Genomic DNA, 25,142 nt, shown 5'->3' on the forward strand with positions numbered 1-25,142 from the left:
GAACGTTCTTCATCATCATATGCATTGATGGTAATTTTTTTTGTAGCATTCACAACTTTATCTGAATATCCCAATTGTATTATTGTGTTCAAAGTACATATATTAAGACCACCTCCCCCATCTATCAAGATTCATTTGATGTGGTTTTTTTGTAGGAAGGCCTCAATGTGTAAAGGTGCATTATGCGGTTTGCTTACAGAGGTGTCGTCAACTTTGATGAATGTAAGGGAATGTGGAATGGAAAGGTATCCCACCATGGCTTGAAACTGGTCCACATTCATATCAGTGGGTACAAAGGTTTCTCTTAGGACTTTGTCAAGTATGGCCTTATGCAAAGGAGAGATACACAATAGTTCTAGGATTGAGATAAGCACGAGTGTCTTCCCTAATTGTTCTACTAAGTCGTACTTAGGTTTGGCTGATCAGGAAATGGTGGTTTTAGCAGGAGCACCCTGCAAGGTAACCTTACCTCAATGAGTTGTGACATTACATTTGGAGGTAGATTTAGAAGAAGGTCCAATGCCCTTTAGGACAATTTTGGCTCTTTGGGTAGAACTTTAAGGTGTTTTGTCCTTTATGATAATAGTAGAAACATAGTTGTCCATCGAAATGTGACTAACAGTTGAATCATAATCATAGAACACTTTAGTATAGTTATCTTTCTCATCTGTGGCTTTGGATTTTCCCTTGTCATGTTTAGGGAATGGTTCCTTAAACATCTCATGTTCTTGATTGGATGTATATCCCTCGATCTCAATGCCACCTCTATCAATAAGATCTTGTATAATTTTCTTCAAGCGATAGCAATTTCCTATTTTATGTCCCTTTCTCTTTGTGATATTCGCAATATTCATCATCATTCCACCAATTTGGTTTGATTTTTGGCTCATATGGAGGATTTTCTGGAATTATTATTATCTTGTTTGCCACTAGATTCCTAAAAGTTGACTCAAGTGTTTCTCCCAATGGGGTGTATTTCCTTTGTGGTTTTGAAGTTGCTTGAGTATTTACTTGGTTGCTTATAGAAGAATTTGATCCTAAAAGAATGATTTTTGGTCTCTCTGCATTAACATCAAGAACGCCATCATTTACTGTGTTCTTGTTCTTGTTCAAAAATTGTGGCTTGTTCTGTCCTTAAAAATCCTCTTTATTTTCTTTGAATATCTTGATGATTCCTTGTTCAATTAAGACCTTCTTTGTCATTAAGCCTTTCTCAATGACGTCCTTGAAAGTGGACAAACAAGCTTTGCTCAAGTCATAACCAATTTCTCTATTGACATTCTATGTAAACATCTCTAACATTTATTTTTGTGGAATTTCGCAAGAGCATCTACTGGCTAAATTCCTCCATCTTTGTAAGAATGATGAAAATGACTCCCCATCTTTTTGATTGGTATTGCACAAAGTGGCAACTAATATATTTGTCTCTATGTTATATGAGAAATTTTGTATGAAAGCTTTTGCTAGATCACCCCATGACTTAATTCCAGGTAGAAGTTGGGAGAACCATTCCATAGCTTGTTCACCTAAGCTTTGTGGGAACAATCTCATCAAGTATGTTTCTTTTGCTGCTACCTCAATGCAAGTTGTGAAAAACTGTCTTATATGTGCCTTAGGGTCTCCTTTGCCTCTGTATTTATCAAACTTTGGTGTTACGAAATGTGTAGGAAATGGATCCATTGGAATGATTTTATCAAATGGATAGGGACATATATCTCTCATTGTGTAAGCCGGTTTTGGTGTATTGATGTCCTCCATCTTCTTTTGTAAGTCTTTTATTTGTTGTTCCAAATTGTTTTTGGGTGGAGACTGACTTCTTGGACCATATCCCATGCCTAAGCCACCGGGTGGAGGAGGAGGATACTTCATATATGGATGGTATTGATCATAAACATGCTCATATGGAGGAGGTCTATAATGATAATGTGTGTAGGGACCACCTGATATAGGGTCATAAGGCATATCATGAGATTTCTCTTGTGTATTGCCCCCAAATTTGACACAGGGTTTTCTAGTGTCAAAATTTTGAGCATGCCTCTGAATATCCAATTGCTTTTGAGGTTGGTCCTTAACATTGGTATGCAATTGAGTATATTTATCCGCATAAGATTTCCATAAGTGTCTGCATAGATAGAATTCTTCATGAGATGTTCTTTCGTGAGTATCATAAGATTGACCATGTGTATTTGGGACCTCAGGTTTTTGAAACAAGGATGATGGTGACTCAGGCACGAAACATGGTCCCCTAGTACCTCCACTATTAGGTCTCATTTGATCCATATTGAGTTGACTTTCTTCAATAGGTTAGTTTTTCACTATTTGGGACATGTCAAAATCATGAGGTATCTTAGCTCTACTTTGTGCCATCACTTGTAGGAAATATTGTCTATATCTTCTCATGATCTCTTCAACCAATCTATTAAAATGGGGATCCACGATAGTTTCCTCCACCTCTGCCAAATGTAGTGAAATGTAGTCAACATTGTCATTGTGTGCATCATTGTTGTTTGTATCATCCATGTTCTCAACATTATGAATGTTTCTATAGATGTCCATGTCAGGTAATGTGGTATGATTATAATCAAAAAATATATCATTGTCGTACTCATAGCCACTCATGTTTGCAAGCTCTTGAGCCTCTTTAGATTCCCTCCTAGATTTTTGGGAACGAGTTTCAATCATGAACTAGGTCTTGACCAAGATGTGTGAGCCTAGATGAAAATGGAAAGAGTATGAAAGACCAAGAATTGGATGGAATGTAAATGAATTTGAGGTGTACTTGCAGTTTCCAAAGTATAAGACCAAGTATGTATGTAGTAGAGTAGGTGTGACTTCCAAAGAGATGATAAATCTCTTGATGAGGTAAGTTGACCTTGACTCCAAGTAAGACCAAATGAGACCCAAAGGTGATAGACCTTGATGAGGGACCACTTAGCAAAATGTTGCTATATGTATTGTGTTGACAAAGAAAAATGAGGATAAGAAAGTGACCTTTTGACTCAAGTTTAGACAAATGTGAATGTAATACAAGGCGTAAGGCAATGATGAACTTTGTGAGACCCAAAAATAGGCTGAATGTTGATGATATGATGAAAGAATAAGGATCTGGTCAACTACTAAGAGTTGGGGGGAGGGGGGGCGTGAATCAGTAGATAGAAAACTAATATAAACTTCTACCAATCTTAGAATCAACCTCTCAAAGAAAACTTTAAACTAAAAAGTTAAACCATTGAACTATAAATGCAATATGACTATCAAGATAAACCGGTTGTCTGTTATAACAGATTAACAATAAACAATTTGAAACTCACAAACATCCAAATACTTTACTGATATAAGTAAAACCTCATTTTAGATTGTTCTTGGTTATCATTACATATCAAAGCAGATTAAGTAGTTAAGCAATTCAACCATAGAAAACATAACCAAAAAAACATTCACCACTTGACACAATATTTTGGACGTAGAAACCCAAATGGGAAAAAATATGCTGAGATGAGACTCACAAGTTAACTATCTGAACTCTTTTGAAGTTCGCCCTGTTAGGAGCCAAGCCTGTTAAAGCTTCTACAAAAAGTCCTGTTAGGGACTACCTGGTTAAGGGATTGGCTATAATGCCATGTTAGAAGAAATACCCTATGAGGAGTAACCTCGGTAGAGGATTTGAAATCCAAGCTAATGGACCACCTGGTTAGAGGATTTGAATAACACTAAGCTTGTTAGAGCTTACATGGTTAGGGGATTTTACTACTGTAATTGTTAGAAAAGAACAAGAGTTTGCTGATCTGTTTGAATGGAACTACACTTGCTTGTTCATATCCTTTTCATGCTCCTATCTACCTTTACACAAACTACAAAAACATCATCCGGTTCGGCAACCACACACTCAACTAAAACTTTGCCAACTCTAAAACAAAACAACTCATCGACCTTATAAACAAATCAATTAGGTCAGTAACACAACAAAAACCTAATTCTCTCATAGAGATTACAAACAAGTCATTTCAAGTATGACCGTTGGATTACATAACAATGTCTATACATCATTCAAGAAATCCTTGACCGCTCCTTGATCACTGCTTCATCGAACTCAGTAACTCATCACGCGCTTTGCATTATATGCAATATACTTTCTCATTCCCAAGATAAAAACCGTTATCTCAACACACCAAAAACACTTTGAAACTCTCTTCATACAATATGCATATGTGTCATAATCATTACCTCTCATCATCAGATCATAAACCAATATAACCAACTCACCAAACTTAATCGGTTAGGGTTTTTCAAATCAACAGGTAGGGTTTACCATTCCAACTCTCCAATACTTAGCAATACTGGTTCAATCCACAAACTTACCTATCGGTTACAGTTCCCTTCACTAGCTCTTCCTACCAGTTATAAAACAACATTATAATAATATCATTACCAATTAATTGACATCAATGACAACATAACATTTCATTAATGCAATTTTCATGCAAATTCCAACAATATCCCCCTTTGGTATTGATGGCAATACAAATATCAATACCATTGATTGTTGTGATTGTGAATAGGAAACCTGGTTTACATTTTACCATGTACTCTCCTTGTCTTCAACTTGTAATCTTCTCTTTGTCAATTATACAATTCTTCTCCCCCAATAATCACATAGTTAATCTTCTCTATGTCAATCATACAATTCTTCTCCCCCTTTGACAACAATGCCAAAATGAAAGTAAAACATGCAATGTCAAACTTCACTATTCAACATCAACAACTTGAAACTTGATGCCCCCCCCATGGAATAACTCCACTCCTACACCAATCCTGCTGCAAAATTTTGGAAGTAGCTCTAGGACTGATGTACTCTATATCATGCTCAATTCACCTCATGAAGGGGTACAACCTCTAGATGACTTCTAAGATACTCAAAAGTAGTCTTAGGCAGAGGTTTAGTAAAGATATTTGCAAGCTGATCCTTGGTAGAAACATGCTCCAAGATCACTTCTTTACTCTGCACTTTTTCCCTCAAGAAATGATACTTCAATTCAATATTCTTGGTTCATGCATGCAAAACAAGGTTCTTGGAAATATTTATGGCACTGGAATTGTCACATAAGATCTTTACAGGTTCTGTAAACTTCATCTTGAAACCTTCCAAAAAGTGCCTCATCCAGATAGCCTCGGTACAATTCATATAAGCTGCAACATACTGAGCTTCAACAATAGACTGTGATATACAACTTTTCTTCTTGCTACTCCATGAAACAAGTCTTCCTCCAAGAAAGAATGCTGCACTAATTGTGCTTTTCCTATCATAAACATTACCTACCTAGTTTGCATTTGTGTAGACCTTCAAATCAAAGTTACCTTCATATGAATACCATAATCCATAGTCAATAGTGCCTTTCAAATATCTGAATATCCTCTTGTTTTCTATCAAATATGTTTCCTTTGGATTCTTCTGAAATCTAGAAACTAGACCAACTGGATGAGCTATATCCGGTCTATTGTGAACAACATAGTGTAATTTCCCAATCATTGACCTGTACTCCTTTTCATCAACATATGTAGCTTCATCTTCCTTAGATAAATTACAACCTGTAACCATTGGTGGCCCAACTGGTTTATAGTCACTCATACCAAATGTCTTTAATACCTCTTTCACATACTTAGACTATGTGATGAAAATACCACTCTTCATTTGCTAAATTTTCAAGCCTATGATTTTTTTATCTCTCCCACTAGAGACATTTCAAACTCACTTTTCATTTAATTTGCAAAGTCATTGCTCATGTCATCATTGCCTCCAAATATGACATCATCTACAAACACTTCACTAAACAGTATCTTATCTCCTTCAGATTTGAGATATATGTTGCTATCTTCACTGGTTCTCTGAAAAACTATCTTCATCAGGTGTGAATGAAGCCTTTCATACCATGATCTCGATGCTTGCTTTAATCCATATAATGCCTTGTGCAACTTACATACCATGTCTTTTTCATCAGTCGGAGCATAACCATCTGGCTACTCATTGTATACTTCTTCTTCCAGTACTCCGTTAAAAAATGACGACTTCACATCCATCTAATATACTTTGAATCCCTTATGTGCTGCAAATGCAAGTAAAGTTATGTGCTGCAAATGCAAGTAAAGTTTTGACACCTTCCAGTCTAGCAACTGGTGCAAAATTCTCAGCATAATCTTCTCCTTCTTCTCGTGCATAACCTTTGCAAACCAATCTAGCTTTGTTTCGAACTACTACACCATCTTCCTTCAGCTTGTTCCTGAATACCCACTTAGTACCTATCACATTTTTATTTACTGGTTTGGGTACTAGGGTCCATGTATTGTTCTTCTCAATTTGATCAAGCTCCTCCTCCATAGCTTTGACCCAATGATCATCTCCAAATGCTTCCTTAGCAGTTCTAGGCTCAATAGTGGAGATCATACAAGAATTCTCTCCAATTCTTCTTTTGGTTAACACTACAACATCCTTATCTCCAATAATTTGGTCAGGATTGTGATTGAGTCTCACATACCTCAGAATAACATGATCATTATCTTTAGGTTATTCTTCTTCATTATAATCATCTTCTTCTGAATCTACCTATTCTGGTTGAACTAGTACAACAATATTCTCTTTCCCAGTTTCAGGTTTCACAAGTTCTTATTCCAAAAAAAAAATGCAAGGGTCTTCATCTTTTTTCTCCACACTAGTTTCTCCCGAGACTTCAGGATACTCATCCACTCGAACATTATCACTCTCAATGATTCTCTGTGTTTGGTTTTTGTAACATCTATAGGTATTACTCTTGGTGGAATAACCAAGAAATATACCTTCATCACTTTTAGCCTCAAACTTACTAACATAGTCACCTCTCTTAATAAAACATTTGCTACTAAATATCTTAAAATAACTAACATTAGGTGATCTACCTGATGGGGAGGTAAACTCAAAGAGAGTTAATTCCTTGTCTAAGGGAAGTCAAGTGTTGTCCTAGTGAGATCCCTTCATTTTTCATCTGGTCTACTAATTAATTTAGACATCTTAACTCTCTAGGAGTGCTCCCAATCAAGATGTGCTCATCGGTTGCTCAGGCTTGGTTGAGATTCACAAGGGTAAATCTAACCTCACACTCTCAAACTCCCAAAAAATGCTTGCATAGGTTATAGTAGGTGTTTATGATGTTTTCCAAGGGTAATCAACTAGTTTTGAGCATGGGTTTGATTGATTTCTCCATCACTCCTTCCTTTCCCTATTTTCTAGGCCTAGTAGCTCTAGAGCCCCAATTAGCCCTACCTAACTAAATTTTGTGGATTTGCTCACAATTTCCCTAAAGACCCACACAAAATATTTGATGATCAGGATATCCCTTTGGAATTACTTTCCAATTTATGAAGTGAGGAATCTCAGTCGAACCGTACAGGTACAGAACCCAAGAAATGCTTGTTTTAGAGGGTTTTAGGCTTGTTTTGGTCTTTTTCCAAGGGTTAGGTGTCTTCCTTGACCTTCCACACCTCCAAACTCACACATATGCTCTACCATACCCCACTTGTTCATTCCAAACACTCTGCAACTCCAACCATGCTCATCCCTGTAAACACTTGCATAATCTCATTTATTTCCTAACCGGGCTATGACTGAGCTCACCTAGGAAATGATGATCATTGGCCTTTCAATGAACTCCAAAGGAAAATAAAAGATATTTACACTATAAAAAGGTTCCATTGGATCGATTCCCAAGGGTTATTGAGAAAAACTCAAAGGAATTCAAGCTGGAACCATGTTTGGGCCTCTCAAACCCTTACTCAGGCCAAAAGCTTGTAAAATTGAAAATTCAATTCAAACCTGCAATAAAACTAACCAAAATGATTCCTGAGCACTACAAGAACATGTAAAAAACAACAATCAAATAACAATAATTCAATCAATCCATTAAGTATTGATTGTTTCTCTAATTCTTGAAAAATGCAAGGTAAAAACTCAAAAATGGTCTCCAATTTGTATTCCAGTCTACTCCAGGTGTTAAACAACCTGATTACATTCATTCTCAAGGAATTTCTATGCCATTTTGGCCTAAATAACTCTCTATTAGTTTCCTAACCAACCCTTTGCTAAAAAAAAAACACAAAAAGTTGCTCAATGCTGCAAAAAGTTGTCAAGCAACTTTGACAACTTTTGCCAAAAAGTGCATTTTTGACTTACATGCTTTATTTTCTCCTCCAAACCATCTAGGATGACTAAAGACCATTAAATTAACATGTCTCAATTCCAAACAAGGCTATTCAATGAATTTTTCATCAAAATGAAAGATTATGCCATTTTAGGCTTACAAGGGCTTACAAGCCAAAATTGAGCAAATGCATTGTCCTAAGGACATTCAACCTACCAAAACATTTCAAAAACATATGACTTGACCTAAGAGAAGACTCTTATTCACTATCTCAAACCAAACTATGAACAAACACACCAAAAATGAAGAAGTTGAACTCAAAACTAGAACTCAAAACTAGGTGCTCTTGCACCATACTCCCCCAAAGAAAAGAAGTCAAGTGACTCCTTGAGGCAGAAAAGAAAATGACACTCCATGCTTAGAGAAGTATATCTTAGGTATCCAAGTAGCCTCGGATGATGGAAGGTGCTGCCACTTGACCAAGTGCTCCATGTAGGCAGTATGCCTTGTTTTCTTCAAAATTCTAAAATCTAACACCTTCTCGGCTTGGGGAATGGGTGCAACTGGTAAGGGAAGGTCTGAAAGTGCTTGTGAGACATCTAAAACTTCTCTATCTTCTACTAGAAGTGTTCCCTTATACTGTACCAAATCTGCCACATTGAAAATGGGTCACAAAGCCATATCATCGGGTAAGTCTATCTTGTATGCATCATTGCCATACTTGGCCAAAAATTTGCAAGGAGCTATCCTCCTCATCTGAAGCTTGTTGGGGAAACCTTTTGAAGTCTTTCCTTGTTCAAATGTACCATCACCATGTCACCAACAACATATTGGATGTCTTTTCTTTTCTCATCCACTTTGTCCTTGATCTTTTGAGTAGTGTCCAATAGGGTTGTCCTAATTTGCTCAGGAACCTCTTGCATTGATTGGGCCATGTCCAAGGCATGTCCACTCTACTGTCCCATCTTTCCCACATCTCTGAGCTCCAAAACTCCTCTAGGATGAATTCCACACACCACCTTAAAAGGACTTTTACTAGTTGACCTATTCACACTGTCATTGTAGGCAAACAACTTGATGGATGATCTGATCCCAAGCTTGACCATACTCTTTTTTTTGACATCTAAGTAGATCCCAAGTGTTCTATTGACCACCTCTATTTGGTCATCCATTTTGGGATGATAGGCTGAACTGAAAGACAAATTAGTACCTAATCTTTGCCACAAAGTTTTCCAAAAATGACCAATAAACTTTACATCCCTATTTGACACAATGTTGATAGGTAAACCATGAATCCTAATAACCTCTTTGAAAACAAGTGAGCAACATGACTAACATATGAGTGACCTTGGATGGAATAATATGAGCCATCTTACTAAACCTATCTACCACAACATAGATGTTATCAAAACCTGATTTGGTTTTAGGCAAACCAACCATAAAGTCTATACTTACACACTCCCATGGCCAGTTGGGAATAGGTAAAGGCTAATAAAGAAAAAAATTAGAAGATGTACGCTTAGCTCTTTGGAAAACCACACATTGCTCCACATATCTTCTGATATCTCTTTTCATTTTAGGCCAAAAGTAGAACCTTTGGACAAGTTCCAAAGTCTTGTTCAAACTAAAATGTCCACTCAAGAATCCATTATGCTTCCCTTGCATCAAGTTTTCTCTCATAGACCCTTTAGGCACACATAGTTGTCCTCCTTTGAACAAAAGGCCATCTTGCAAGGTGTAATCTGCATATTCACTATGAAAATGGTTTTTAAACTCTTGGCAAACATTATAGGCAGCAACAAAGTCTTCATCTTCTTCATACAAGTTCTTGAAACTATCCACACCAATTCTTTTGAGCTACACTTCTTGAACTGTTAGTAATCTCCTACTCAATGCATTAGATAACTTGTTACATTGTCCTTTTTGGTTTTTAATGGTAAAGGTATATGACTACAAATATTCTACCCATTTAATATGCCTATGGTTCAACTTTTCTTGAGAATTAAGAAAGCTAAGAGCTTGATTATTAGTGTAAACCACAAATTCCTTAGGTAGCAAATAATGCCTCCATTTCCTAAGAGATTGGACAAGTGCATACAATTCCAAATCATAGGAGGAATACCTTTTATTTGCATCATTAAGCTTCTCACTGAAGAAGGCAACTGGTTTATTGTCTTGGCTCAAAACTGCTCCAACCACTATATTGCTTGCATCACATTCAATTGTGAAGAGCTTATCAAAACTTGGTAGGATAAGTACTCGTTGAGTAACTACCTTTGTCATCAAGAGATCAAAACATCTTTGTGCTTCCTATTTCCATACAAACTTGGTTCTCATACCTCCCTTGATTGTCTCTGTATATGGTGAAAATGGATACAACAATATTGAAAGACTAAATGAATTCAACCACAAAACCCTAGCCTAACAACAACAAAGATCCACCATAACATATGAAGATTACCTAAGACAATGCAAATAAAATGAAATCACAAAGATTACACCATCACATGTGCAATAGGGTTTGGATCTCCATTCTTCCTATCTCCATTGATCTTGCTTGATATATTTGCTCTCAGATTTTATGTGTGCACAAGAGCTCAACAAAGAACGGAAATGTGGTTGCAAGTAGGATTGCATATGAAAGATCGAATGTTAGGTTGCTTCAATAGAATGTATAGGATGTGTGTATATTGATTGATTAGGATGCATAGATTGATTAGGGTTGATAATGAAGGAAGTATCCTCTTATATAGAAGACACTATAAGAAATGGAGGGATAAGATTGAGAGGTGTAAAAGAGGTCGGCTATGATTAGAGGGTAGGTAAAGAAAATAATAAAATAATGAAAGGGGTAGGTAGTGTAGGAATTAAGAGATGAATGACATGTGTCATGGGTATAACAGGCTAATGAATTAATTAAATAAATAAAGATTTATTTAATTAATAGAAGAAGTGGGATTAATTAATTAAATAAGATATTTATTTAATTTAGAAAAAGGATAATTTAAATAAATAAATGTATTTATTTAAATGAGAAATAAGGCTAGAAGAGGATACATGAATTAATTAAATAAATAAAGATTTATTTAATTAATAGAAGAATTAGGCTAAAATAATTAAATAAATAAAGTATTTATTTAATTAGACATGACAATTTTAGGTGTCTACAGTCTCAAGCATGGGTGCACATATTTCACTGAACCCTCTGATGAACTTCCTTTAAAACTGAGCCAAGCCATGAAAACTTCTCACTTCACTTGCTATCCTAGGTGTGGGCCAATTGATTATGGCTTCCACCTTAGAGGTATCCATCTTCAAATCACCTCTTGAGACTACAAACCCAAGATACACCAACTCCTATTTCATAAACTCACATTTCTCCAAATTGATGGTTAGTTGTTCATCACATAGTTTACTCAAGACAATTTCAATATGCTTAAGATGCTCATCTTTAAACTTGCTAAAAATTAAGATGTCATCTAAGTAAACAACAACAAATTTACCAATGTAGTCCTTGAGTACTTCATTCATGAGTCTCATGAATGTGCTAGGGGCATTTGTGAGTCCAAATGGCATAACAAGCCATTCATAGAGTCCTTCTGTAGTCTTGAAGGCTGCATTCCATTCATCACCCTCCTTTATTTTGATTTGGTGGTAACCACTCTTCAGATCTATATTGGTAAAGTATTCAACACCTCCCAAACCATCCATCAAGTCTTCAATTCTTGGGATGGGAAATCTATATCTGATACTAATCTGGTTTATGGCTCTAGAATCAGTGCAAAATCTCCAAGTACCTCCCTTCTTTGGAGCCAAAACGGTGGGTACTGCACATGGGTTGATGCTCTTCCTGATTAGTCCATTGTCTAGAAGTTCTTGTATTTTCTTGGCTATCTCCTTGTTCTAATCTGGTGTCATTTTATAAGCTTCCTTATTGGACAAAGAAACTCTGGGTATAAAGTCAATTTGATGACTTATGGCACATTGAGGAGGCAATGTAGTTGGTGTTCCATCACTAATGATGTCCTCAAACTGATTTAGGACTTGTTGCACTTCTTTAGGAATTCTCACCTTCTTCTCCTTGCTGTCCTCTTTTGGCTTGACAACAATGGCAAACCCCACTCCTTCTTCCTCCTTGAGTGTGTTAATGAACTCTTTCTCACCAACCAACAACACATTAGGACCTTTGGATCTTCCCTCTACTTGTTCTCCTATGGACTAGATTTTGCAGGTGGTTCCATCCTTTTGGAAGGCATAAGCATTCTTCTCTCCATGGTGTATTTTATTTTTGTCAAACTGCTATGGCCTACCTAGGAGTAGGTGGCAAGCATCCATGGGAAAGATATCACACATGATTTTTTCTTTACAGCCTCCAATGGTGAACTCAACCCAAGTTTGTTCATTTACAAGAACATGCTACTCTTTATTGAGCTATGTAACTCTATAGGGATCACTATGTGGTATTCTTTGCAAATTAAGTTCACGTACCACTTCTTCTGACACTATGTTGTCTATGGATCCTGAATCCACTACCACCCTACATACCTTACCCATGATCTTACATTTTATTCTGAAAAAAGATCTCCTTTGGCTAGGTTCCTCCTCAACCGGTTCTTTAATTATCATGAGGTTTTGTCCAACCTCTGAATCCAAACTTACTTCTGATTTTTTCATGTTTGCTGCATCCTCTTGAGCATAATTTACTCTCCTCTCACCTCCTTGGGATGAAGAATACTTCTCAAGGCATCTATAGGCCGGGTGTCCAAGTTGATGGCAATTATAGCACTTTATGGTGGCAAAATAGGACCCTCTTCCTGATCCACTAGACCTTCCTCTACCAGAGTTGCTAGATCCCCTTATTCTATAGTTGCTCTTGCTATTGGAATCCCTACTTTTCTCAACCAACTTGGATTCCCCTTGGGATATTTGGTCTACACTTCTTCCACCAAAACTACCTGTTTGAACTCTGCCATCTCTTCCCCTACCTCTGCCTCTGTTGCTTTGTTCTTGTTTCTTCTTGCTCTTTTCCTCCACATTTAGTGCCGACTGATAGCACGTGCGCATAGTGTTGGGCCATAACAAACTTAATTCCTATTGAATATTCCATCTCAAGCCATTTAAGTATCTGGCTACCTTGATGCTCTCATCCTCTACTACCTTGGATCTCAGACACAACTTCTAAAATTTCTTTGTGTAGCTACTCACATCCAAGTCTCTTTGTCTCAAATTTTATCTCTTCTTATGCAACTAGATCTCATAATATTTAGGGATGTATGCCTCTTTCACCTTGGCTAACATGCCCTTCCAAGTAGCTATTGGGTTCTTTCCCTCTTTTTGCCTCTCTTCTTGAATAAATTTGTACCAAGTCAATGTTGCCCCTCTCAATCTAGACTTGGCCACCTTCACCTTTTGTGCCTCACTAATTCCATCACATTCAAAGTGATTCTCCAATCCCTCTATCCATTCCAGGACTACCTCAGGCTCCATTTTCCCACAAAAAAGTGGCACTCCTTCAAGGGATTTTCCTCCCAAGGCTTTGATTTCTTTAAGGAAAGGTTCTTTAGGTAGAATAGGGTCTAGTTCAGGAGTCCCATACTCTTCTACAACTTCATTACCCTTCCCTTCATTGACCTTGATTATCACTTTCACAGTTTTATCTTCAACTACGTCTAGTTTTCTCTCCAGTTGTAGTAATCTTTCTCTGAGGAGCCTATTTTCTTCCTCTTGGTCTTTTAACTTCTTGGCTATCTCTACATTGGTAACCATCCTTAGACTCTATTCTCTCATACTGATTCAATGTCTGTCATGTACTGGCTTCTTCCCAAATCTTGGTTGCTTTGATACCACTATGATGGGGAGGTAAACTCAAAGAGAGTTAATTCCTTTTCTAAGGGTAGTCAAGTGTTGTCATAGTGGGCTCCCTTCATTGTTCATCCAGTCTACTAATCAATTTAGACATCTCAACTCTCTAGGAGTGCTCCCAATCAAGATGTGCTAATTGGTTGCTTAGGCTTGGTTGAGATTTACAAGGGTAAATCCAACCTCACACTATCAAACTCTCAACAAATGCTTGCATAGCTTATAGTAGGTGTTTATGATGTTTTCCAAGGGTAATCAACTAGTTTTGAGGATGGGTTTGATTCATTTCCTCATCGCTCCTTCCTTTCCCTATTTTCTAGGCCTAGTAGCCCTACCTAACCGGTTTTTGTAGATTTTCTCACAATTTCCCCAAAAAACCACACAAACTCTTTGATGATCAGGATGCCCTTTTGTAATTACTTTCCAATTTATTAAGTGAGGAATCTTAGTCTGACCATACATGTATGGAATCCAAGAAATGCTTATTTTAGAGGGTTTTAGGCTTGTTTTGGTCTTTTTCCAAGGGTCAGGTATCTTCCTTGATCTAACACACCTCCAAACTCACACATATGCTTTCCCACACCCCACTTGTTCATTCCAAACACTCTACAACTCCAACCCTACTCATCCTTGCAAACACTTGCATAATCTCATTCATTTCCTAACCAGGCTATGACTGAGCTCGCCTAGGAAATGATGCTTATTGGCCTTTCAATGACCTCTCAAGGAAAATAAAATATATTTAAACTATACAAAGGTTCCATGGCTCGAGTCCCAAGGTTTATTGAGAAAAACTCAAAGGACTTCAAGCTGGAACCATGTTTGGACCTCTCAAACCCTTGCTTAGGCTGAGAGTTTTCAAAATTGAAAACTCAATTCAAACCTGCAATAAAACTAACACAAATTATTCCTAAGCACTAAAAGAACATGTAAAAAACAACAAGAAAAGAACAACAATGCAATCAATCGATTAAGTTCAGATTGTTGCTCTAATTCTTGAAAACTGCAAGGTAAAAACTCAAAAATGATCTCCAATGTGTATTCCAATCTACTCCAGGAATTCAACAAACTCATTACATTCATTCTCAGGGAATTTATATACCATTTTTTTCCTAAATAACTCTGTTGTCTTCAAAATCTGATTCCCTTTAATGTCCTTAGAATAATATGATTTAAGCTTGGTGCAGAAGAGACATCAAAGATAAGGAAATTCTCAAGACAACATATGACAAGGTTTGATTAGACCTTCTACACTTCGGGATTCCTTGGAGCCCAGGTGGGTATACCTTTGTGAATTAACTTCACACTTTCAAACAATAAACCCACAACAAACCAGTCCAGAAAACCAGTGGATTTATTCACCTTGAAATCAACTGAAAACAAAGGATGGAAATTATACTTAACTTTAGCATTTTGATCAACAAAGCATGCAATAAACAACATTGATTAATATCAGTGCCTTATCCAAGGTTACAGAGTCATCTAAACTCAAATAAAACTCCTCAAACAATACATCTTTATGCTTCCCGTCGGCTTAGTTTCCATTAATCCTTACATATGCTTGACACACATAAGATTTCAAGCATCCTAAATTAAGCTATGGTCCTCAAAAATTCAAAATTCCTTCCAAAGAATTTACTGGTATGAGTGATCCCGTGTATTTAATTTCCCTCCTAAAGAGAAAAGCTAACAAACACTTATACTGAAATTGCTTTGCAATTCCATTCAAATAGAACAACCCTGGATTATTCAGAATGAAGACAGTAAATAAATTTGTGAACAAACTTGAAGACAACACAAAACTTTACTCAAAACCGATGGCCTGTATATTGATATTCATTTCAAGAAATATTGCAATAAATTCTGATTCTCCATTAGACTTGGAAAAGCTCAGATAAATTTCTGCAGCGTTTTCTTACAAAATTTTGTGATCCCTTTTCCTCTAGTCCTGGTATCCATTTATAACAACATGGATGCACAAAGCTTCGGACTTCTTGAGGAGAGTTTGTTACAATCATCTCTTTCATAATAAAGAGGTTACAATCTTTTCGCAAAAACAGTTACAAACTTTTTTCGGCTTCTGCGGTTTCTTCAACAGCCTGTTCAGTTGCAACCTCTTCTATCTTTTCAGGGGTGCTCTCCAACTGCTCCGGATCATGAGTGGCATATTTAGTTGTCCACTCACTATATACCTCTTCTGTCGGCCATGAGAAATTAATCACATTATCTTTAGTTTTAGTCAACCTTTTCCAAGAATTTCTCATCTTGTTGACTTCTGAATTGAGAAAACCATAATGTGACTTAATTTTCTCTATCTCTTGTATTGTTACAACAAAGAAAGAAGCATCATCAAGATCAATAATTCCTTTAACCCTTGCTGATAATTTAGCTTCTATTTCCTTTAGCCATACTTGTTTGTCTTTTAACTGATCCGAGTTAGCAAAAATTCCTAGGAGCAACTCAAAAACTTGATTAGTGTACTCCTTCTTGCACAAATTAACCTTCCTATTCACATTGTCCATCTCTGCGGCTAATTGCATTAACACGTTGGTGACATCAGAGGTGGATTTGATGATGGGATTAGCCCTTGCTTCATCACAGGATACACACATGAACTCTAAATCTTGCTCTCTAGGCCTCCATTTGTCAAAAATAGGTGTCAAAATGGCCTTGTCTCTCCTGAGCTCATTCCATATGTCCATAATTTTACCTACATTGTTGTGAAGCAATGAGGCATTTATTGTATTTGCAAAACTGGAAATTGTAGCCCCTACTCTCTCCTCATACTTCTTTGCATATAAGGCCTGAGCCTGTCTCAAGTTCTCTAACTCTTGAGGAGTAATTTCAATCATTTGAGAGATGGAGGGTGCTGGAGATGGTGGAAATTCAATGATGGGGCTAGTAGGTGGAGGTCTTGCAGGAGAAGAGGAAATCATACGTGTTGAAGACTCACCTTGTTGGTATTGTCCCATCAAATAGCTCTGCAACTTAGCAATGATGCTATCTTTACCTCTCACCTCCTCCTTGGCACTATTATAGGCCTTCAAAACTGCCTCCAACTTAATTTGGAGGGCCTCTTTTTCTTTGGCTTCCTTCTCTGCCACTGCAACACTGAATTTTGCAGTTTCTAACATAGTACTAGCAGCCTCCACTACCCCTGTACTCTATACTCTTTTTACCATCATTCCACCAAGGTAACTTGACCCTGGGGTGTCTTTGTTTTTCTTGCTCTCATTTCTCTTGAGAGACCACATGACTAGTGCAACATTATCCTTATTGAAGGTAACCCCTTCCATGGGTTTGGTCTCTTTTCTTACTGCATCTAACACCGGGGCATCTGCAATATCCCACTCTGGCAAGATAAGCACTCCAGCTTGTGCTACCATATCCCTTCCTTGCTCAGGTGTGATGGTCTTGAATTCTCCCATCATCTCTTATTTTATTTCTTCTTCCACTAAGGCTAGATCTTTATTGGGCTGCTCAGCTTTTCTTGCCTCACATCTAGCATTATATTTATCTATATGTTGTTTCCAAATGAATTGCATAAATGCTTCCGATGTGACAAAGTTGTCATCAGCTAGAAAGGCACTACTTGCCTTTTTTATCTCAGGCTCCCACTCCTGGCCTTTAAGTTTAGTGGAGGTGATATCCATTTCAGCATCAGTGGGTTCTTCTGGCATCCCTTCCTCCACTTCATCATAGGTGTATGCAATTTCCCCTAAACTACCCAACTGCAAGAGGTGTTCAGCTGCTGCTTGTTCATCTCCTATATGAATAGGGGATTGGGATTGGGAATACAAAGGTGTATCTGATTGCACTTCCTTCCCCACCCTTTGCTTCTTTAGGCTATCTTGGATGTCAATGACATCTTGTATCTTCCTCTTTCCTTTGGATGTAGAGGGCTCCCCTGTTGTAGGCACCAGCACACTGTAACCTGATTTCTTATGCAAGGTGTAATCACCAGGAGGAATTGCTTTGCTGGAAGCTGACCTGCTTAGGATCACTCTGGCCTTTTTAGGATTTCTCTTGATCACAGCTTCCCTCTTCTCCTTTAGTGTTTGCATCACATCCTCAAAGAAAACAATCAAAAACTTTATTTTTTCTTCTAGTGGGAAGAAGCTAGACAATGGGTCATAGCTAGCATCAAACTGATGCATGAAATCCAAGGCTTTCTTATAAGCCACCCACTTTTCTTTCCTTAGCTCCTGCTCATCTAGATCAAACTCATTTCTGATGAGGTCTTCAGGAAACTGGAACTGATGAGGCCTACCTCTGCATGCTACCTTCTTCCTAAACACACCATTGAAGAAGTCCTCTCGATCAACACACCTAGACACTCCAGTGGACAAATGATAAGGCTTGAGGAAATCCTCAAAGCAGTTCCAGCCTCCCTTTGTTATCACAAATTGGTGGGCTATAGTAGCTGCAGGGAAAATAGTCCCTTTACCTCTGCCTGTCAACTCTGCTTCTTGTAGGCCACCAAGTTGCTTAAGGACCTCCGCTATTCCCACTTTGAGAGGGACCTGGTAAGGTAATAAAAATGGAGTGCCCCTGAAACCAAAAACTCTGAAAACTGTGGAGACTGGATATAAATAAATGTCGCCCCAGTTATGAACAATTTTTATATCCTCTGCGAATTCTTTTGGTCTTATGAATTCCAGAAGAACCTTAGGGATTCTTGGGTTATCAGAGTAGAGGAGAGTCCTTATTTTGGATGCAAAATATTTATCAAACTTCAAAAAACTAGCATCTTCTCTGTCCCATGACAACACACTACTCCATAATTGCACTGACATTTTTTCTCCTCCTTTCTCCTTATTTAGGTCTAGCCCACTGGCAAAATAATCACCACCTTTGAAAAGAAAAAGGTGCATTAAGAGTGAATACCATCCGAAAGGTCTGTCCACCTTTCCATTCTTTATTCCTATCAACCCTCCATGGATAGCATCGACAATGAAAGAGACATAATCAAAAGTGATAGCAAGAGAAGGATTCAAAATCTGGGCAATCATTAGCAAGTAATGATTTGGCATACTTGCTGCAGCATCTTCTCCTAGAACTTGACAAAGTGCCCAATACATTCCTTTAGCCCTCAAGGTAAACATACTTAATGAAAAGGGCTCTTGTGTGTTGGGTCCTACAACTGCTAACCCTCCTATTTTCACAAAAAGTTCTTTAAGAGGCCCATTCCTGAGATGACTCCTCTGTGCACCGTAAACTTGGGCTAATGATGTGAAATTTATGGGTTCTAAGAAGTTTGTGAACTCATTAAACCCAAATGCTGTCCTAAACTCTTCAGCATTAATTTCTACAAGGGTTTTCCCATTTACATCCCGGATGCATCTTGTGATTGGATCATAATTTAACGCCATTTGGGTTAGCAAGTCTATATCCATGAATACCCCTGGGACTACTAATTTCTGAACATCTAATTCCCAGATGCTGTTTTGAGGGGCAGGAGAATTTCTTATTCCGAATCCGACTTTAAACAACTCCAACCCAGATAGTCCAACCTGTGGGTCTCTCAACCAAGTACCTTTATCATATAATCCTTCTCCTATCTTCAGACAGGGAGCCTTGGGCACTAATTCTTTAGCCTTGGATGCCTGATTGGTTGACAACGTCAACTGTTCTAGAAAATCATCACACACACTTCTTTCTAAATAGTTAACCTTGCCGGAAAATTCCCTTTTAGGAGCCATTTTGAAAATGCAAGAAAATGAATATCACTCTTAAACAATCCTGCACAAATGAATTATCTTATTTAGAACACTACACAAGAATTGCTACAAAATATGAGAGAGCCTGCTCTTTGCTTGAAGGAAATTGCTCTGCAACTGAACCAACTTGCTCTGTATCTGATGAAGATAACTCTATGTCTACTCTTCTGCAAAATCTTTTAAAAGATATCTTCACTTGGTTGTTAGGAAATCAAATACTTGTACTCAGGGCCTTAACTATAACATTGATTCCGCATGCTTCGACCGTCCCTTCAAAATTGAATTCATACGAGAATTCATATTTTTCACTCCAACGGGTCACAACATTCCTGCAAGTGTTTCACTTTTACTGTTTCGTTACTGATGGCTTTGGCTTTGCTCTGGGTCCCGCTTTTCTATTGGCTACATAATACCACGCGGCACCCAACCATTGGCCTTAAAAATCCCTTCGCATTCCACTTGATACTGGCCGCGTGTCTTTCTTTATACTGCGGTGGGCCCACACCTTCTTCTTAGACCGCGTGTCATCATGACACGTGGATGGTTCTCATTCACTCTCGCTATTTCACAGGCATAAAGAGTGAGCATTTTACCCTTGCGAAATAGCGCGGTCCATTGGATCATCTTTCAAGTTGATCAGCATTTAATCCTTTGGAAAAGCTCTCAGGATGGGTGGGCCCGCTGACTCGTCATGAACACCTAGCGCCTTGTCACTTTCAGAGCTAACTTGTCATTTTATCATTTGCCAAAAAGAAACCACAGGGGCCCCACTTTCATCTCAACAGCCATATCCTCCAGGTCATCATCATGACACGTGGACGGTTCTCATTCACTCTCGCTATTTCGCGGGCATAAAGAGTGAGCATTTTACCCTTGTGAAATAGCATGGTTCGTTGGATCATCTTTCAAGTTAATCGGCATTTAATCCTTTGGAAAGGCTCTCAGGATGGGTGGGCCCGCTGACTCATCATGAACACCTGGCGCCTTGTCACTTTCGGAGCTGACTTGTCACTCTATCATTTGTCAGAAGGAAACCACGGGGCTTCAATAAATTGTTAATAGCTGTACCTGCCAGGTCATCTCCACCTGTGACCTAACTCATCTCTGGGGCCCACTTTGAACCTTTAATCCTGACCCGCTGACTGTGGTGACTTGTGCCACGTGGTACCTTTTAATATGCCAGAAGAAAGCCACGGGGCTCTAACCACTCTTGACAGCTACACCCTTTACTTCCTCCATCATGACACATGGACGGCTCTCGTTCACTCTCGCTATTTTGCGAGCATAAAGAGTGAGTATTTTACCCTTGCGAAATAGCACGGGCCATTGGATCATTTGCGAGATGTGCACTAGTTACTGGGCCCGACAACTTTAGGAGAAAGACATATAAGGCACAAAATTTGCGATTAATTAACATAACCGCCTAGGCAAACAACAAGGGGGGACACTTCCTATGACCCCATGACCCATTACTTAAGTGAATAAAGTAATAGAAGATTAGAAAATAGAGGGCTTAGAACAGATACGATAGGATCTAAAATCAAAAACCCTTAAACCCTTAAAGTCTAGAACAGAGCTAAAGCATTTGGAATTACACCCTATTCGGAAAATCAACATACCATAACCAATTATGGGAAAAGAAAAACCCAATTTTAATAAGTGATAACAAACTCTCCATTGGTTTCCTAACCAACCCTTTGCTCAAAAAAATGCAAAAAGTTGCTCGACGTTGCAAAAAGTTGTCAAGCAACTTTGACAACTTTTGCCAAAAAGCACATTTTTGCCTTACATGCTTTGTTTTCTCCTCCAAACCATCTAGGATGACTAAATACCATTACATTAACATGTCTCAATTTCAAACAAGGCTATTCAAGGCATTTTTCATCAAAATGCAAGATTATGCCATTTTAGGCTTACAAGAGCTTACAAGCCAAAATTGAGCAAATGCATTGTCCTACGGACATTCAACCTACCAAAACATTTCAAAAACATATGAGGACCTAAGAGAAGACTCTTATTCACCATCTCAAACCAAAATATGAACAAACACACCAAAAATGAAGAAGTTGAACTCAAAACTAGAACTCAAAACTAGGTGCTCCTACACCACTACCATACCAATATTCAGAAGCAGTCTTATCCTTACCTCTTTTTACCAAAATCTGGTTCATACTGTAGACAATTGTGCTGACAACTTTTCTCTATAATTTTTTTGCTACAACTCCTTGTATCAACACCGTCCTAGCAACTTCAACAACTAATCGGTTGTTCCTCTCTGCAATACCATTCTGTTGTGGTGTCCTCGGTGCAGAAAGTTGTCGTTTGATACCATTTTCTTCACAATATCTAGTGAATTCCTCAGAAGTAAATTCATCACCTTGATCATTCCTCAGACACTTTATTTTCTTACCACTCTCCTTTTCAGCTAAGGATCTAAATGCCTTGAACTTACTAAATGCTTATGTTTTATCCTTTAAGAATGTGACCCACATCATTCTTGAGCAATCATCAGTGAAGATCATAAAATATCTATCACCTTGAATACTTTTAGTCCTTATTGGTCCATAGAGGTCTGTATGAACCAAATCTAATAGATGTTCCACCAAAAAAGATTTTCTCGTAAAAGTTGAGGATGTCATTTTTCCCAACTGACATTCCTTACATAGAGCATAACCGGTTTGTCCAACTGAGGCAAACCTCTCACTGTCTTGGATTTACTCACTTTAACAATGTTATCAAAATTTATATGAAAAAATCTCCTATGCCAAAGCCAACTATCATTTACTTTAGCAATTAAACAGTTGCTGACTTTAGGATTGAGGTGAAACACGTTACCTTTAGTCCACTTGCCGGTCGCAATCAGTTTACCTTTTCTCCCATATATTTTGCACATACCATTCTTAAACTTCAATGGGTATCCTCTGTCATTGAGGTGAGCAACACTCAAAATATTGTGCTTTAATCCTTCAACCTAGTAGAGATCGTCTGCACTACTCTTTCCATTAAGAGAAATAGTTCCCTTACCTTTAACCATGCAGGGTGAGTCTTTACCAAATCTCACAACATTGCCACCAAATTCCTTCAAAGAAAGAAATTTGCTCCGCTCATCGGTCATGTGATGTGAACAACCACTATCAATGATCCAATCATAATAATTATCCATGCGAGAAACTAAAGCCTTTTGATCAAATGTCTCCTCTTTAATGGCTACAAAAATAATGTCTTCATTAGCATCACCCTCAGATTCTTCATCAGTGATACCACCATCAACTGTAATAAGACAATCTATTTTTCCTTTTCCCTTGTGCTTCTTGAAATTCTCTCACTTGTGCTCATTATCACCATTAGGACAGTTAGTTGCAATGTGTCTAATCTTGTTGCATGCAAAACATTTCAAAGGTAGTTTACCTCTATATTTATCGGTACCTCTGGGCAACCACTTGGCCAATAATTCTTCAAGCTCAACCAAACTGTCTTCATCATTAACTTCTCTACTGGATCTAGATTCATAACTGTGATTGACATCTCTACTTTTTCTCATAGAAGGGTGAAAAACTGAAGCTCTAAATGCAGATTTAGATTTATGAACACTACCATCATACCCATTGAATTCAAAAGAAGTAAGCTTACCAATGATGAAGTCAATGGTTACCTTAGTTTTGTCAATAGATTTTAGCTCCTGAATGGTTGCAACTCGAATAACGTAGACCAATATCAAGGTTCTCAACACCTTACTAACCACTGTGGCATCTTCCACTTTACCACCAACACTCTTGATCTCTCCAACTATCTCTTTTATCCTTTGACCATACTATTGGATATTCTCACCTTCAACCATCCACATGTCATCAAACTTTCCTCTTAGACTCTCTTCCTTGGTAATCTTCACATGTTCATGACTGCTATAAATCTCTTCAAGTTTCTTCCATACCTCATATGTAGTCTCCAGACCATGGACATCTACATACTCTACATCAGACAAATGAACCAGTAATCCCATCAACAACACCATTTGTAGCAACAACTGTATGGAAACCTACAGCAACATCTATGGCACCAACCATTCCAACGGAAGCCACTAAATCAACACTGTCGATACTTCCAGTAACAAATCCTTTAATCCCCATCATAGTTCCTGCAACACCGATCACTACAAAGATACATAAACCAATCACACCTGCTGTGTTTAACTCCAAAGACATCCCAGTATGGTATAGCAATCGGATGCTGGAGAGTGATTCAGAGACCGACTCATCTGAGTGGGAATTTGATTCTGTACAACTTAACACTTCAGATGAGGAAGACACATCACCACCTCCGCCACGCAAAGACATCCCTGTTTATGAAGAAGCACAGATAAAGACCACTTGGGTACCTGAGCTGGAAACATCTTCCATAGACCCTATGTCTCATCCTACGCCTGATTCTGACAAGGAGAGTACCATTAACGACCTTCACCATAACGTCTTAACCCTCACTGATACATCTCCCGCACTTAACTTAATCGATGAAGTAATGCCCATTATCCACCTTGAACTCATCGAATGGAACCAACCAAATCCCCCATGTCTTGACCTCTTCCAAAACGATGAGGCTATCATTGACTTTTTGGAATTAAGGGATAATCTACCAAGCGGGGATCACAAAGCTGGATTCGCCATTGAACTTAATAGTGCAGCATACTTCAGGGCGGATGCCAAACCCTTCAGCTGCAAAAATATAACATTAAAACATGGATCTTCCAGTGAAAACCACACTGTGGCACTGTTTGATCCAACAAAAGTAAAAAGAAAGAGCGTATCCAACGGTGAAAACCTCTCTGAGGCACTTGAGGATGAAGGGTTTGACATTCTCCCTGCTAGTACACAACAGGAACGATCGACGATTCTCATTGAGGAGACTAAAGAATACAATGTGGGGACTCCTGAAAACCCTCATATCATACATCTGGCATCTCTTCTCACTCCAGAGGAACAACCTCAATTTATAGAGTTCTTCCAACAGGTCAGATCAACTTTGCATGGTCATATGCAGACATGCCTGGGCTTGATCCTGATTTAGTCATGCATCATCTCACAGTAGCAAAAGGAGCCAAACCTGTCAAGCAGAAGCTTCGTAAGATGCATCCTCAGATTGCCGTGCTAGTCAAAACAGAACTCAAGAAACTCCTGGATGTTGGTTTCATTAGACCAATTGATTATGCAGAATGGATCTCCAACATTGTACTAGTTGGCAAACCAAAAGGGGGCATCCGCATTTGTACAGACTTCAGAGATCTGAATAAGGCATGTCTTAAGGATGACTTCCCTCTACCAAATATCGACATCATAGTAGATTTGACAGCAGGACATGCCATGCTTTCACTCATGGATGGCTTTTCAGGATACAATCAAATAAA

The sequence above is a fragment of the Cryptomeria japonica genome, chromosome 9, assembly GCF_030272615.1.
Source record: "Cryptomeria japonica chromosome 9, Sugi_1.0, whole genome shotgun sequence".
NCBI classification, from domain to species: Eukaryota; Viridiplantae; Streptophyta; class Pinopsida; order Cupressales; family Cupressaceae; genus Cryptomeria; species Cryptomeria japonica.